At 49.2% G+C, this 15,566-nt stretch overlaps 1 long non-coding RNA gene across 1 annotated transcript in view; it reads right to left on the reverse strand.

Annotated features, from left to right (window-relative positions):
* Positions 1 to 7,817: 7,817 nt before the first annotated feature.
* The window catches only part of LOC309610652, a 38,962-nt gene continuing 31,213 nt past the window's right edge, over positions 7,818 to 15,566 (reverse strand). The window contains exons 7-8 of the long non-coding RNA XR_014234105.1: positions 10,201 to 11,008; positions 7,818 to 9,747 (exon numbers count right to left, since the gene is read on the reverse strand). This is a non-coding gene — a long non-coding RNA (uncharacterized lncRNA). The remainder of the gene's footprint in view (positions 9,748 to 10,200; positions 11,009 to 15,566) is intronic.

Raw genomic sequence — 15,566 nt, forward strand, 5'->3', positions numbered from 1 at the left:
AACAATGTACATACTTAATTTAAAAAATACTTTATTGCTAAAAAATTCTAACCAGCATCTCAGCCTTTAGTGAATTGTAATCCTTTTGCAATAGTAACATCAAAGGTCAGTCACTAATCCCAGATCACCATAACAAATATAATAATAATGAAAAAGTTTGAAATATTGTGAGAATTACCAAAATGTGACAGAGACAGGAAGTGAGCCAGTGCAGTTGGACAACGGCGCCAATAGACTTGCTGAAGGCAGGGTTGCCACAAACCTTCAATTTGTTAAAAACATAGTATCTGCAAAGTGCAATCATGCAAAGCACAATAAAACAAGGTCTGCCTGTAGTGAAATAATATTCAGCTGTTAAAAATAATGGTATATAATACATGAAAATAAGTATATATGATATATTAAAAATAATGATATTAATAAATATGAAACAGTATTAAAGGAAATAAAGATGCATCTCACGCATTTAGAAACTCTTCAGGATAGATACACACCAAATATCCACAGGTAATTTTTTAATGATCATGAGCTTATGGGCAGCTTACCCTTATTTTTATGTATCTACATTTTCTCATTTTGCAAAATTAACATGTGTGAAAGGGGAAAGAGATGGCGCAAAGGCAGAGATGTTTAGCAGTTCAAAAGGGTTGAGTAAGACAGAAAGAACCAGAGGGGACTGAATCCTTCATAAACTCAGTAACATCTCTGAATAACAGGGAGGCGATAGTATTTTGAATTGGAAACGGAGGCTTGAGATATTTAGTTTAGTGAGCTGGGTGACTGGACATCTATAATGTCTCTGGCTCATACAAAGTGATGAGAATGCATGAGATAATTAATATTTATAAAGTGCTTTAACATCCTGCAGGAAACGCTGCTCTGTAAGGTACTACTGTCTTTCTCAACTCAGATGGGCCCATGCAACCTCTTTCTGATCCCCGCCTTCAATGATCACCTGCTTTTTTCTGAGTTAGTAACTGTGGTCTTTGGTCTTTTTCCAAATAAGAAAACCTTGATGGGAGAAAGATGTTATATTTCTTTTTACTGTAAACTTAGTAAATCAAAACAAGAAACTGTTTTTACCTTCTGAGAGTACATTTGTACTTGGATAGGTGCTTTTCATGAAAATATCAGCCTTGAATAACTCTTTCTCAGCCACGCGTAAAGGACTCTGGACCTCATAGGGGCTTCTAATTAAGATGAAAGATTTAGTACGGATTGAGAGTGAAGGCAGCTTAGATCAGGTGTGCAGGGTGAGGACGGAAAGGAGGCCAAGCTGTTTCGGGCAGGCAGCTTCTGCTCTCCTGTGTCTACGGGCCGGCCAGCAAGCAAATCTCCCCAGAGCCTGGAACTCACAAGAATATTAAGTACCTGGACAGGAAACTCCTTGATATTCTGGCTACATCAACTGCGGGACAAGTTATAATGAAAAGGAACATTTCGGAGAGGACCTGGCCCTCTGGTGAAAGGCGCCACTGCCTCTTCCCTTCTGGCCTTGGAATTAATTAAGGGAACCTCCGCTGAAGCTGGAGTCAGAAGAGGCCTGTAGGGGGAGCTCTCACTCCCGCCATCACCATCAGTTACTCCAAATAGGAAGAGACTTAGGCTGGCATCTCGGACAGGACAGGAAGGCGCCTCCACTTCCCATCCAGCAGGAGGAAGACGCCGTCGCTCCACTGGACGATGGCCCAGCCAATCAGAGGCCGCAACAGCCCAACCAACGGGAAGCTTCATGCTTTGGACTCCCAGGTTCTCCAATGAACTCTTTGGTCGTCCCACCTCTTCCTAATTCTCTCCTTTTCCCTATAAAAGCAAGTTTCCCTTCTTTGTTCCTTGGATTTGCCTATGGTCTGCTGTAGTTCACATATCCCGAATTGCCATTCCTCTGGCTGTTCCCAAAGAAACTCACTTTAGCTAAGAAAAATAACTGGCTATTATATTATTGAAGTTGACAGGCCTGTTCCTTAGTCTTTGGCAGATTTATAAAGGCTTGTGCGTGAATCACATGCATCCTACAGTCCAACTGAGTGCATTACTATCATTTTATTTTACTCTCGGAAAAGAAAATCATTGTTTCTTCTACTTAGACCCATCGCAAGTCTTAGCACATTGAAAACATTCCAACTACAGAACTTGTCGTTTCCGGGCATGAAGCCGTTGGGTCAAGTTCGGCGGACACTTGTTTCCTCCCTTAGCCTCTGGACGACTGAGTAGTGACCAGGTCTGTACGTGTCTCTGTGGGTCCCCATTGTTGTATGTATTCATTCCTCAAGAGTCATCGGTGTGTGTGTAATTTCCTCGAAATAAAAGGCAGCCGTCTAAAAGGGCCTTTCTTCCCCCTAATGTTGAAACTTGCCCCTCTGTCACGTCACTCTTGCTTATTCAAACTTCAATCCCGGCTCCCTTGTTTTAATGTTTTATACATAGATTTTATCAATGTGAGCGGTAGGGCACCATACAATTGCCATAGGAATGAATCGCTGTTGTGAGAACAAAGCCTCAGAAATCGCTCTTTAAAACTGTACTTAAAAGCAGTTATTGTTTGGGGGATGGTTTGTGGCCAGAATTAGTATTTTTCCCCCCAGAAATTACATTCCAAAAACAATGAAAACAATCCCGGAGTTGAGAAGTGTTGCCTTTATACAACATCAAGCCTGTACTCACAATCCTCCAACTGGGAATGTTCCCTGTTTCTGCGTGTGAAGTATCTGGGTCAGTGGAAAAGTCGGTCCTGGATTTCGTCCGGAGAGGACGTTTGTTATTAGAAGGCGCAGCTTCCCTGCCAGGAGGCGAGCCTGAGAGCTGGCAGGTCTGGACACTGCCAGCGTTATAACCTGTGAAAAGCAGGTATCGGCTTTAAAAAATCCCCCTTATGAAATAGGCTGTGTGTATTTTGATATTAGCAGTGTGAGTAGAAGTACACTTTTTAAGAAGTCAAACTCTTAGCGCAAATGAGAAAATTACTCTCGACATCATTCACTGGAAACTCTGTGCCCAGCGGCTGTGACAGCTGATTGAATGCAGCTGCCCACGGGGCTGTGGTTGACCCACCCTCTGAGTCAGATCCACGAAGCCCAGGGTCAGGTTAGACGCAAATGACAGAGTCTATTTTGAGGGCCAACTACTGAAAGGAACTTGCTGACCGAATGTTTCAATTTGAGAAACAGAATCCCGTCATTCAGGGCTCAGAAGCCAGGCTGGCAAGACACGGTGTTTCCTGACTATGTGGTTTGTGCAAGACGTCTCTGGGCCCTTCACCCAGGGACCGTCTCTGCAGGCCCTCCACGTGTTTGTGTGTTGTGTAGACGGTAGTGAGGAAAGAACAGAAAACCCTCAGCTCCTGGAGTCTGGCGACCAGAGGAGGAGGACTGTCTACCAGTGCAGAGTCCCACGCTTGTTGGGATTTGTGCTGGGTGCCATGAAAGAAAAGGAAAGGATTCTGTGAAAGAGTGTGACGGGTGGGCCTGAGTCCTACCGGGGGGGGGGGGGGGGGCACCACGAAGGCCCTCTGTCAGTGACATGTGAGCTGGGAACCCCTTGGCCCACACGGCTGTGCTCAGTCTGCCCGCCCTTTCTGGTTGGAGGTGACATGTGGCTCGTTTGATGGTTGTCATCAAATGGTTTCCCGTGGAGTAATACCTGCGTGCCAGAGCACCTGCCCAGGTGTAATTCGAGAGTAGGCAGCTAATGATTAAAGACGGAAATGAGAGCTGAGATATCCCATGGGCAGTTTTCATGTGTCACCAGGCCTTGTGGATGGCACTGCTGGCACAGAGAGGAAACTCATCCAGGCTGCGTTTGACTTGCTCGCACAGGAATTCATTTATGAACAGAAGCCCCCACTGCAGGCCACCTGACGTCGAGGAGTCATGTGGGGTTGAGCCCTGCGTAACCGCGGGTGTCCGAGGCACTTCTGAGGGAGCTCGTGCTGGTCTTTAACAGAAACAGAGCTCGGAGTATCCTCTCTCCATCCTTAATTTACTCCAAGCGGTGTTTCCATCAGGCTTCTGATTAGCAGTTGTATTCTAGGTAGTGGCAGCAGGTGGCGCTTCAGGTGAGTGAGCAACTTATCCAGCGTCTGTATCCGGTGCTGGGACACCCAGTGTCTGAGGATCTGGAGCCCGGACTGACCCGTCCCTTCACAAACCTCACATTGGCGTGCTGGTGGGGTAACGCCAGCCTCTACCCTGGAAACTCCTGCTTGTCAGCCAGTGTTTGAAGAAGATGTGAGAGTAATTTTAACACACCCTTTCAAAATAGTCCGCTTTAAACGTGGATCTTTTTTTTTCACTATAAATGAATCAGCACTTTTGCAGCGTCATCGGATCAAGCATGACCTACATGAGAAATACAGGAGTTAGACCCCGAGGTTTAGTTTTGTAACTAAACATGTTCTCCTCACCTTATGTGTGAGCCCCACTGTCTTTTTTTGTTTTGAAGTGGAGTTGATTTACAATGCTGTGTTAATTTCTGCTGTACAGCAAAGTGACTCAGTTATACACATATATATATATATATACATTCTTTTTTATATTCTTTTCCATTATTGAATATTGAATATAGTCCCCTGTGCTATACAGTAGGACCTTGTTGTTTATCCATCCTGTATATAATAGTTTGCATCTACCAACCCCAAACTCCCAATCCTTCCTGCCCTACCCCCCCTTCCCCTTGGCAACTACAGGTCGGTTCTCTATGTCTGGGAGTCTGTTTCTGTTTTGTAGATAAGTTCATTTGTGTCATATTTTACATGCCACATATAAGTGATGTCATATGGTATTTGTCTTTCTCTGTCTGACTTACTTTACTTAGTATGATAATCTCTGGCTGCATCCATGTAGCTGCAAATGGCATTATTTCATTCTTTATTGTGGCCGTGTAATATTCCATTGTATATAAATACCACATCCTCTTTATCCATTCATCTGTCAATGGATATTTCGGATGTTTCCACGTCTTGGCTATTGTAATCATGAATATAGGGGTGCATGTATCTTTTTGAATTGTAGTTTTGTCTGGATATACACCCAGAAGTGGGATTGCTTGAGCCCCACTGTCTTTTGCCACTTCTTCATGGATGCCCATATTTAATCAAGATTTCCTTTCAGTTGGTATCAATACGTTGCTAGAAGCCCCTCCGGTGACAACACGCATATCAATGAAGTAACAAAGTAATTCCTAGGTTACACATTTCTTTTTCACATTTGCTACTGTGAAGTGTGCTCTTGGTGAGAGGTATTCGGAATCCAGTTCATCTCCTTAGTATAATATGCCGCCGTGTTCATTTCGTCGATTAGGTCTTCGTGAGCAAGGATGCAGATGACGTGCATCTGAGAATCTCCAAGTAGGAATGGGAAGCCCTCGCCGGAGGGAGGGGCTGGGGAGTGGCGCTCCCTGGAGAGGGAGGGGGAAAGCCTTTTCCAGTCGTTTCCATGGTGAGGCCTGATCTCCACGTTGGGAGAACTTTGAGGTGGGAGGTTGAGGGTCAGGGAGCTAGGGGCTACTTGTTACGTGTGCACACACACATGCACGGACACACACACCCAGGGAAGAGAACTCGGGGCTCAAGGCTGCCCCCCAGCCCATCAGCACCCGGGTGGACACACCGGCTTGGGGTCCTGACAGTGTCCGCTCGCACAGGCTTGGATTTGGAGCAGGAAGAAAGGAAGCCGATGGGGATGGGAACATCAGAGCTAGACAGACGCTCCTCGAGATTCACCTGATGTCTAGAGATTTCTACCACCCTCCAGCACCCACTATGCCACAGCCTGCAGCCCTGCAAACTCCCAGACACTGACGCCAGCCCACCGCCCTCTCTCCGAGCATGCTCCCCGCCGCCCCGCAGGCCTGGCGCAAGGTGCCTGTCTGTGTGAGACGGGCGTTTCCACCCTGCTGCTCACACCCCTCCAGACTCTCTCGTCCATGTCCAGCCCCCGGAGGGGACACGGGGGTGTGTGCAGCGTGGGTCCGGGCTGGATGGGCCGGAGCCCCCGCTCCTCCAGTGCTGGCCCCGTGCCGACGGCTGCTGGCCGCAGAGGAGGAGTGGACAGCCGGAGGGTCACGTCCAGCTCCGGGGTGGAGGGACACAGGCTGCAGACAGACACTTCCTCTAGTGAGCTGTCTGTGAAGACCCCAAACTCTTCCCACACATCCGGCTCAGACCGCTGGGAACTCAGAAAGGAGAAACTGGCCTCAGTGACAGCCTATGAAAGAAAGGGCTTCCCTCGGTCCTCCTGCGGGCCCCGACAGCCCTCCGTGTGCCCAGCACCTTCAGCCTGAGAAAAGCGCTGAAGAATCGAGGTCCAGCTGAGTCACTCCTGGTTCCCACCAGCGCCTCCCTCGCTCGCCTGCCAACCCCCATTCAGGGCAGCGCCCCTCAGAATGCTCTCCCTGGGCACGCCGTTTCCCCGAGAGCCCTTTGCAGGCAGTCTGCATCTGGCATCTCTCTAACAGGCAGGAAGTCAGGAGCCACATGTCCCTGGAGCTGGGTCCCCAGACAAGGATGCATTCTGCCCTTGGAGGAGACCTGCTCTGGGTGAATTGCAAAGGCTGTGGTCCCACGCGGGGACCCCCACGTCACCTGCTGAACTGCTCTTGCGGTGCCGTTGGTGCTGCTTGCTCTGTGTGTGTGTGTGTGTGTGTGTGTGTGTGTGTGTGTGTGTGTGTGTGACACCCACCATATTTTCCGGTAATTAGCTCTGAGCAGACATGGTATCAGTGGCCATAAAACAGGGCCTCTCGTGGGAAGCCCAGGAAAGCGGCACAAATAACCACCAGTGATGCACCATAACAGATGAGAGCTAATTAAAAATGGCTTATTAAACACCGTGTTTCATTCTCTGGAACTCTTGAATGGGACCATGGACCCCTCCCCGCTTTGCCCTTTCTGGTCACCTGTACAAATCCACACACCGAGGTCCTCCTTTTGCCTTTAAGCCTGAGGTGTTTAGAAAGACGACGGATTGTACAATTTCATCTCAAAGACTTATTCTCGGAAAAATGACTCATATTTATAAAGGGTCTATTCACGTGAGAAAGGAGTCACTCCTACCTGCTTGGCCTCCCTTTCCAGCGCGCGCTCACTGGTATTTGGGGGAGGAAGGGGTCAGAGGTTAGTGAGAGAACAGAGAACCTGCTGTCTGCAGCTGCCACGCACACTGGTACCTGCACAAAAAACTGGGTGTTAATGGATTTGCCCGACATTCAGTTTTCAAAAGTATCTTTTCCTGGACTTCTTGGCGTTTTCATGTTTTTAGGACAATGCAATCACAGTTGCAACCCCAAAGTTTGAGTTTATAAGCAACTTTGACACAATCTGTAGCTCATGAAACTTGCATCCCGGCAACACAAAAACTTATCATGGCGAAGATCTGTTGACGTCAATGCCTTTTATAACTTATTTGTTGGCAAAAGGAGAAACATACTCTGCGTTATTGTTTTGCAAGTGTGGGATCTGGGTCAGTATGACCTACAAATTGATAGGTGGCCCTGGAATTACCCGTGTGCTCTGAAGAGGAAGAAACAAAACACACGGTTACTAAGGCCTTGCTTGGTTCCGGGGTCGGGCAGTTTTGCAGGCTCCCAGGAGATGGCATCTGCTTTTTGGACAATAATTTTCAAGATATTCCTGTTTCCCTCTCCCGAGGCACACGGAGGGGGGAGTTTGCAAACCCTGGGGGCAGCTGTGGGAAAGTAGGAAGCTGGAGATGCTCGGGTTAACCCTGGTCTTGTCCTAAAAGCAGTCTGACCCACCCACCCCAGGGGCAGGAGTAACAGCCAGCCGCACAGCACAAGGTCTGCCCCGAAAACCGTGTGTGATTTTATTTTATTTTTCAGATTTGGTTTATTATTTTTTTTAATTTTTATTTTATACTGGAGTATAAGTTGTGTTAGTAGTGTGTGATTTTAAAAAGTGGTCTTACATACGAGTAGGGATCATCATATCCTTTTTCAAGCATTTTGGGGATCACGCAGGCTCTAAAAACAATATTTAACCCTCTCTTGCCACCTCAAGAACAAAACAAAAGCCAGCAGCCCAGATTTCAAAAACAAAGACTAAAAGGTAATGGCTCGGGGTGTCTGGGTGCCTGGCACATCTGGGAGGCACGGCTGGCCTCGAGATCGTGGGAGGGCGGAGGTCATGTTCCTGAGCTTGTGATGGACCAGACAGTCTGCCGAGTTCAAGTTCATTCATGTCAGGTAACCCAGAGGGGCTGTTATCCCGTTTCCTGGGTAAAGAGGCCAAGTCTCACCAAGTCAGTGCCAGCAAGTGTCAGGGAGCAGCCGGGAGCTGGGCATCAACGCCACCGCCTGGGTGCCAGGTGAGGACCCTGCACACAGGGTCCCCAGTTAGGGCCCCGAAACCCATGTTATCCGCGTGTCCCTCCGTGAAGTGCTGGTGAATGTTCTCACCCAGAGGGGCCCGGGGCCTCCAACCTGCTGCTCTGTTTTCTCAACACCAAACTTTTGGAAAATTAGCAAAACCATCTGGAGTTGGCAATCTCACTTTCTCCAGTTTTATTTCAAATACAGGAAACAGTCTAATGTTGAATGTCGAAGCTGGCACTGGTTGTAGGTTCCAGGACCATCGCCTGGTCTAACCCCAGAAATCCAGGGGTGCGATTCTCCCTCAGAGTCCTGTGGTCACGCGCCCTCCAGGGAGCTTCACAGGAGCAGGAGGACACACGGTGGTGTCAGGGCGTGGACGGGCCACGGGGGAACCCAGCGGCAGGAGGGTCTCCAACGTGAGGCCGATGGGTGTGGACAGGACAACACGGCTGATGTTCACTTATCTGGAGTGTTGGGACTGTCCTGGCAAAGCACACAGATGTTCTCATTCCCTAAGAAAAGCCTGCCAGTTCCACACACTTCCATAATTTACTCCTGTGAAAATTGTTTTTAAAAGTACAACCTCAGAAGGAACGACTACTCTGTAAATCACAGTCGAGTTGACAGAGAGCAAGCGCTTTCTCTCTGTGTAAGTGATTCAGCAAAATGCCGCGACAGGGCTTCCCTGGTGGCGCAGTGGTTGAGAGTCTGCCTGCCAATGCAGGGGACACGGGTTCGTGCCCTGGTCTGGGAAGATCCCACATGCCGCGGAGCAGCTGGGCCCGTGAGCCACAACCACTGAGCCTGCGCGTCTGGAGCCTGTGCTCCGCAACAAGAGAGGCCGCGATAATGAGAGGCCCGCGCACCGCGATGAAGAGTGGCCCCCGCTTGCCCCAACTAGAGAAAGCCCTCGCACAGAAACGAAGACCCAACACAGCCAAAAATAAATAAATATTTTTTTAAAAAAGGAATATATATGAAAAAAGAAAAATGCCATGACTGGCACTTATGGCATCAAGAACTAGTAAATGGAGGCTTCGTATCAGTTAGTGAGCAGAGCTGCATTCTCCCCCTTTCCTTCTCAGGCCTCCGGGAAACAACGGACTGGTGAGGACAGAGAGAAGGGGCGCGTGGAGGACCCGTGGCGGGCCCTGCTGAGCCTCCGGGCACTGGCTTCACTGGAAACACATCTCGCTGGCTTCGTGGGGTGTTGGGAAGATGCATGTTAAACCCTGGAAGTCTCCTGTGTTTGTGGGAGGAAAGCAGAGATTTGTGCATCCCAGAACTCAAAGGAACTGCGGAGATCATGCCATTTCATCAATCACTCAATCAGTAGTGTTTATGAGACGTGTGGTTTCCAGGGAGTCCACCTTGATGTCGGTCTCCTGCCCTGAATGGAGCAGGGGTGGCTGGGGAAAACTGCAGAGGAAGAGGGTTCGAGTGTCACCAAATGAAGGTGACAGGAGGGGAAGGACCCTCCTGCCTGCCCTGCCCCCTTAGCCCTGGGCGCCCCCTGCACCCTGACAGTCCCGCATCGGGAGAGCACAGTGCCTGCTGCCGGGTCAGAGGGGAGGGGGTGTGGGAGGGGTGGGGGGGGTGAAGATCCCCCCCAGGTCTCACTAAATAATACGGCCCCCAGACCCCATGGGTCTAGGGGTTCCCGTTCCCGCAGGGCCCTCGGGCCACCCGCAGGGAGGCTTCTGGCGGGCCCACGGCCTCACCCTCAGACACACCTGGCCAGGTCTGAGCTGCCGGGACAGCAGAGCTTGGGCCAGGAGAGGCGTCTGCACAGGCCCTCAGCCGAGAGCCCCGAAGGGTCCCACCCACGGCAGTACATTCTAGGGCTCTCTGCGGGAAAGCTACACAACTGACCTGTGATGAGAAGTCACCAAAGGTAACCCTCTCCCGCCTCAGGTTCTCAAAGTCGGGAACGTAAATGCGGATCCTGGGAAAGGATAGCAGACGGGAATGGGGGGAGGGCTGGAGCAGAGACGGGCCCCGCGCTGGCATGCTCAGCGGCCCGCAGGGCAGGCGGACACGCGGGAGGGATCCTTCCCGTGGGCGGCCTTGGACAGCAGCTGCAGACAAAGGCTCGTCACAGGACCACAGAGGTTAGAGCAAGAACGTCGGACAGACCACCCTTCTCTCCTTGGCTGGTCAGGAGGAGACTCCAGACTCTGGCTGTCCTCCTCCTCGAACCCAAGGCCGTCCCAGCAGAGAACGGCCTCGTGGCCTCGACAGGGTCCTTGGAGGCTCTCCTTACTCTTCCCTGCTTCTTTGAAAGAGTCGGGATGCATCAGAGAAGAGAAACCGTGAGGCAGCTTAGCGCTGGGCTAAAGGAGTCACGGGCGCGGAGATAAACGGTGATTCAGACGCCCTCCTCTCCTCTGGGTCTTGATAGCTCATATCCACAAAATGTGTAACCAATAACCCTAATCCTGGAGCCGTGCTGAATCTCTGTCTGGGACTGTAACGTAAGAAGAACACTACTTGTCTGCAGGTAACACGAGTGAGCCACTTTAAGATCCTGATAAAAAAAAATGTCAGTTGTATTTATCGTCAGAACCAAGGCTGTAATGTGGGTTCCCAGCGGCTGATGTTACTGGCCGGCCTGCGGCCTGGACGTCGGGTGTGAAAGGTCCCCTGGGCAGCTCTCTCGGGCAGTCCCAGCCGGGGACTCCTGTGAGATGGAAAAATAAAGCTTGAGGAGTGTAGGTCTGCATTTCCTTGCATTTTTGATTTATTGTATATATAATTATAGAGATAGTTATCTTCTTTATGGGAAGTATATTAAAGTAGAAAAAAGTAGAAAAATAGTTAGGCACAATCTCATTACCCAGATATACCCACGGTTGATATTTTGCCATGTCTCCTCTGGGGTCATTATTATTGTTTTTTTAAGCATAATTGAAATCATACAGTATCTATAATTCTGGGAACTTTAAAAAATTTAACATAGCATAAAAATATCCTCATGCATTAAACAATTTTGTAAACACAAAATGTAAACACAATTTTTAACGGTTGCGTAAAACTGAAAATTTTCTCCCTCTTAAATTACGATTTTAATCATATTAATCTTGGCTCCTGCTCACTGAGCCCTTACTATTTGTAGACACAGTGTTTAGTGCCATCTATAGATCATCGGTTTTTAATTCTCAGATCAATCCTATGGAGTGAATACGATTATTTTCCCAATATTACGGATGAAGAAACCAGAATCCGATAGGGGCTAATGGTCCTAATCAAGGTGCCAGGGCAGGTGACCCAGCTGAGCACATTCACACCCCCATCTGAGTGGCCCCCGTAGCCTGTGTTGCACGCACGCACTCCTGGGGCCCCTCCCACGTGCCAGCTGAGGGCGCCCAGAACTCGGACTGGGGGCAGGACAGAGAGCTGGGCCTGCTGCCCAGGGTCTCACTGGCCTGCAGGGCACACAGACAGACGCTGACCCCCTGTTTCACTTCGGGGAACTTTCCAATGTGCCTCCTCTTTTATCCAGTAGGGACACTAGGACCTGTTCTGAGCATCACGAGGAATAGAGAGAATTAAAATGAGTGGGTGTCCTTCTCTGCAGGCTGTGAAGGGCGCCGGCAGCTCCTTCCAGGTGGGGAGGAGGGTTTGGAGGGGACAGGAGAGGTGGGTGAGGGCGTGCCCTGACCTGCATCTCAGAGCTGGTGTGGGCAGCAGCCGCCTTGCACCGGTGGTTTGCAAACTTTGGTGTCTAAGAACCACCTGGACAACAGGATATTATTCTACCTTAGAAAGGAAGGAGATTCTGACACAGACTACAAGCTGGATTGATCTTGAGGTCGTTATGCTGCATGAAATAAGCCAGGCAAATACTGTATAATCCACTCATAGGAGGCACCTAGAGTCGTCAGAGGCATAGAGACAGAAAGCAGATGGTGGGGACCAGGGGCTGGGGCAGCGGGGTGACGAGTTAGTGTCTAATGGGTACAGTTTCAGTTTTACAGGATGAAAAAATGCAGGAGATGATTACTTGAATGTGAATGTTGTGTTGTGTGCGTTTTGTCACACACACACACACACACACACACACACACACACACACACACACACACACAAACAAGCACCAGAGCTCTTCTCTATTGAACTGGGCTGTGGAATCACCTTTGAAGAACTGGAAGCACGGCCTTGGTGCTGATTTATCACAGGTGTGCCAAGACCCAGGGTCAAAAAAAAAAAAAGAAAGAAAAGAATCACCTGGGCAGTGACATGAACCATCTCAGAGGACATGCTTTGCCACCTCTCATGCGTCTTGCAAAGTCTGGGCTGAGCCCCAGGGTCCCCCTGGAACTGCTGGAGCCGTTCTGGGGCTGTATCGCCCTCTCCTGAACCAGAGCCTCTGGGACCTGCATCCCGGGCGCCCCCGTCAACAATCATGCTCCACCCTCGAGTTTCATTTCCACACTGGATTCCAGAAATTTACGACCACTGAAAACCACCAACCCAAAGGAATGAAGAGAATTCCAGGCAGGCCCCCGTGAGAGATTTGGAGGTGGAGTCCGCAGACCTCTCTCTCTCGGGGGAAGGACGGACTAGAGAGAAGGACCCATGGCGCTCAGCACGGCGGTGAACAATGTGGGCGGGAGGCGGAATGCCAGGAGGGTCTGTTTCTGAGGCTGGAGTTGCTGTAACAGCCCAGGAAGGCGGTGACAGCCTCTTAACCGGGGCTAGCTCACTGGCAACCGCATGCCCCAGGACCAGGTTCCAGGATCAGGAAGCAATTTCCTAGAGACCTCTGAGCAGTCAGATTAAATGTCACAAAGTCCCTGCGGTAAATCTTGTGCCTTTTGCTGATAATAGAGCCCTTGGGCTGTCACTTTACAACCGTCTCACTCTTACAGACAATTCACCCAAGTCTGGTTACTTGATTTTCCAGTTCACGGTGTATTAGAAATGAAAAATTCGGAGGAGGAACTGAGGGGACTGCCTGAGACAGGTGAAGACAGCGCCGTGACCCTGACAGCGAAGGAGGGACGAGGCATTACACGGGAGTAAAATAATTAACAGCTTTGTCGTCCAGGTCATTTACTGCAGCAAACAATCTCATGCAACATTATTGGGGATCCAAGAGAAAATCAGAAATGGTGGCCCCAAAATGGAATGAATTTTTCCTTCTCGTTGGAACTATTGTGACAGAGATTAAGGACATTTGCTCCCTGGACGATGTTCCCACTTAGCTGTGCCTTTTTCTGGAAGACAGGCTGAAGGCTACTGACAGAAGAGCAACAGCTTTCAGCCCCTGTTCTGTCACCCATGTGTGTTGGGGGGTGGAAATTGCTGCTTCCTCACAGCTGGAGTTTCCTAGGGGCTCCTATAATGAGTACCTCCACCAGATGGCTGAAAACAACAGGAATCTATTCTCTCACAGTTCTGGAGGCCAGAAGTCCAAAATCAAGGTGTCGGCAGGGCCGCGCTCCCTCTGAAGCCTCTAGGGGATGGTCCTTCTTGGTGGTTCCCAGCATCCCTTGGCTTGTGGACGCATCACTCCAATCCCTGCCTCTCTCTGTCCAGAATTCCCACCTCTTATAAGGATACCAGACACTGGCCCACCCTACTCCAAATGACCTCCTCTTAACTAATTACATCTGACAAGATCCTATTTTCAAATAAGGTCACATTCGGAAGTTCTGGGAAGGCGTGAATTTGGGGGACCCTATAGTGTCCAGTACACCCATCATTTACCCGTTCCTCTTCTTCTCCTTCCTACCAGCTCCCAGGTTTTCCTTTGGAGGAACGCCCGCCTCTACCGTTCTCCTGCTTCTGAGATGTGTTCAGCCAAATAGCACAGCCAGTGAGGGAGGAAACATCCCCCTTGACCTTGGGTCGGACGAGGAATCGCCAGGTGCTGGAGCACCATTTCACAGATAATGTGGAGTCAGCCCGGAGTGGGGTCCCTGGGCTCCCAGACACCCCGTCAGAGCTGTCTCTCAAAGGAACCCCGTGCCTGGAGTGCTGCAGGGCTTGAGGTGGCCAATCCACCCTTCCCTGGTGTAGGGCTCCACTTGGGTCCCCTTTATCGCCCCAAGTGTCGTAGGCCTGCCTTCATGGGCCCATGGAGGAGAAGTGGGCCCCTCTGTCTTCAAACATGAGGCAAAAGGAACTTTTCTGCTTTGGGAAAAAGTGATTAAAAAGGCACTTGGTTGTATGACCAAGCCCTCTGTCATTTGCCCGTCACCCAAGGGTCCAGGGCAGTTAACCACGGCACCCAGGGCCTTTGGGGCAATTGAAGACTCCTACTTCTGGACAGAGGATGAAAGCAGTGTCTGTAAAGAATGAATTGGGCTGGGAATACAGGACATGTGAGACCCCTTGACAGGCTCCAGGCCCTGGGAGTCCTGATAGAGCCTCCGAAATGAAAAGAACTCAAGTAAGCTCTGATCTGGGGAATAGAGGCTGCCCTGAACTGGGCAGACCCCAAGCAAGCCGTCAGTAGTTCTTGAGCTACGAATGCGTGCAAGTAACATGATCAATAAATGCTAGTGTTCGTAACAACAAATCATTAGGGGCAATAAGCCTCTGAAAGATAAGTATCTGTTTATTATTTTCATGAAAAAATGGTAGAAATTTTAAAAAGCGAGGACTTGAGTTATTTGAAAAATTTATTAGAACCTTCTTGAGAACATCAGATAAATTAAAAGTTGCTTAAAAGCATCTCTTTAAGCGTATGCATGTGTCTGCAAGCAAAGAAGAGCCCATTTGTGCTTTTTCAAATGAAGGAGAACAAATGTTAACAGAAATCTTTATTCAATACTTAAATGCCTGTTTATTTTTTCCAGTTCTCCTACAAAGAAACAAGAACTATATGAAGACTGAAATGCTGCTTATTGCTAATACACAAGTTCGCAAGAGTAACTAGATGAAGATTTCTCTCTCTAATTATAATTCTTTACTCTTAGGTATGTAGCCAAGAGAAACGAAAACATGTCCCCACAAAGACACGAATGTTCACTGAAGCATTAGTCATAATTGTGAGAAAGTAGAAACAACCCAAATGTCTGTCAAGGGATGAATGGATAAACAAACGGTGGTATATTCATACAAAGGAATATTATCAGGCTAACAAAAGGAATAAAGTGTGACACAGGTTAAAAGATGAACCCGGCTAATGTGAATGCTCAGTGAAAGAAGCCGGTCACAAAAGGCCACAGGTTGCATGGTTCCTTCTATGTGAAGGATCTAGAACAGGCAAATCCATGGAGACAGAACAT

This window comes from Balaenoptera borealis (assembly GCF_965194805.1).
Source record: "Balaenoptera borealis genome assembly, chromosome: 14".
Classification (NCBI taxonomy): Eukaryota; Metazoa; Chordata; class Mammalia; order Artiodactyla; family Balaenopteridae; genus Balaenoptera; species Balaenoptera borealis.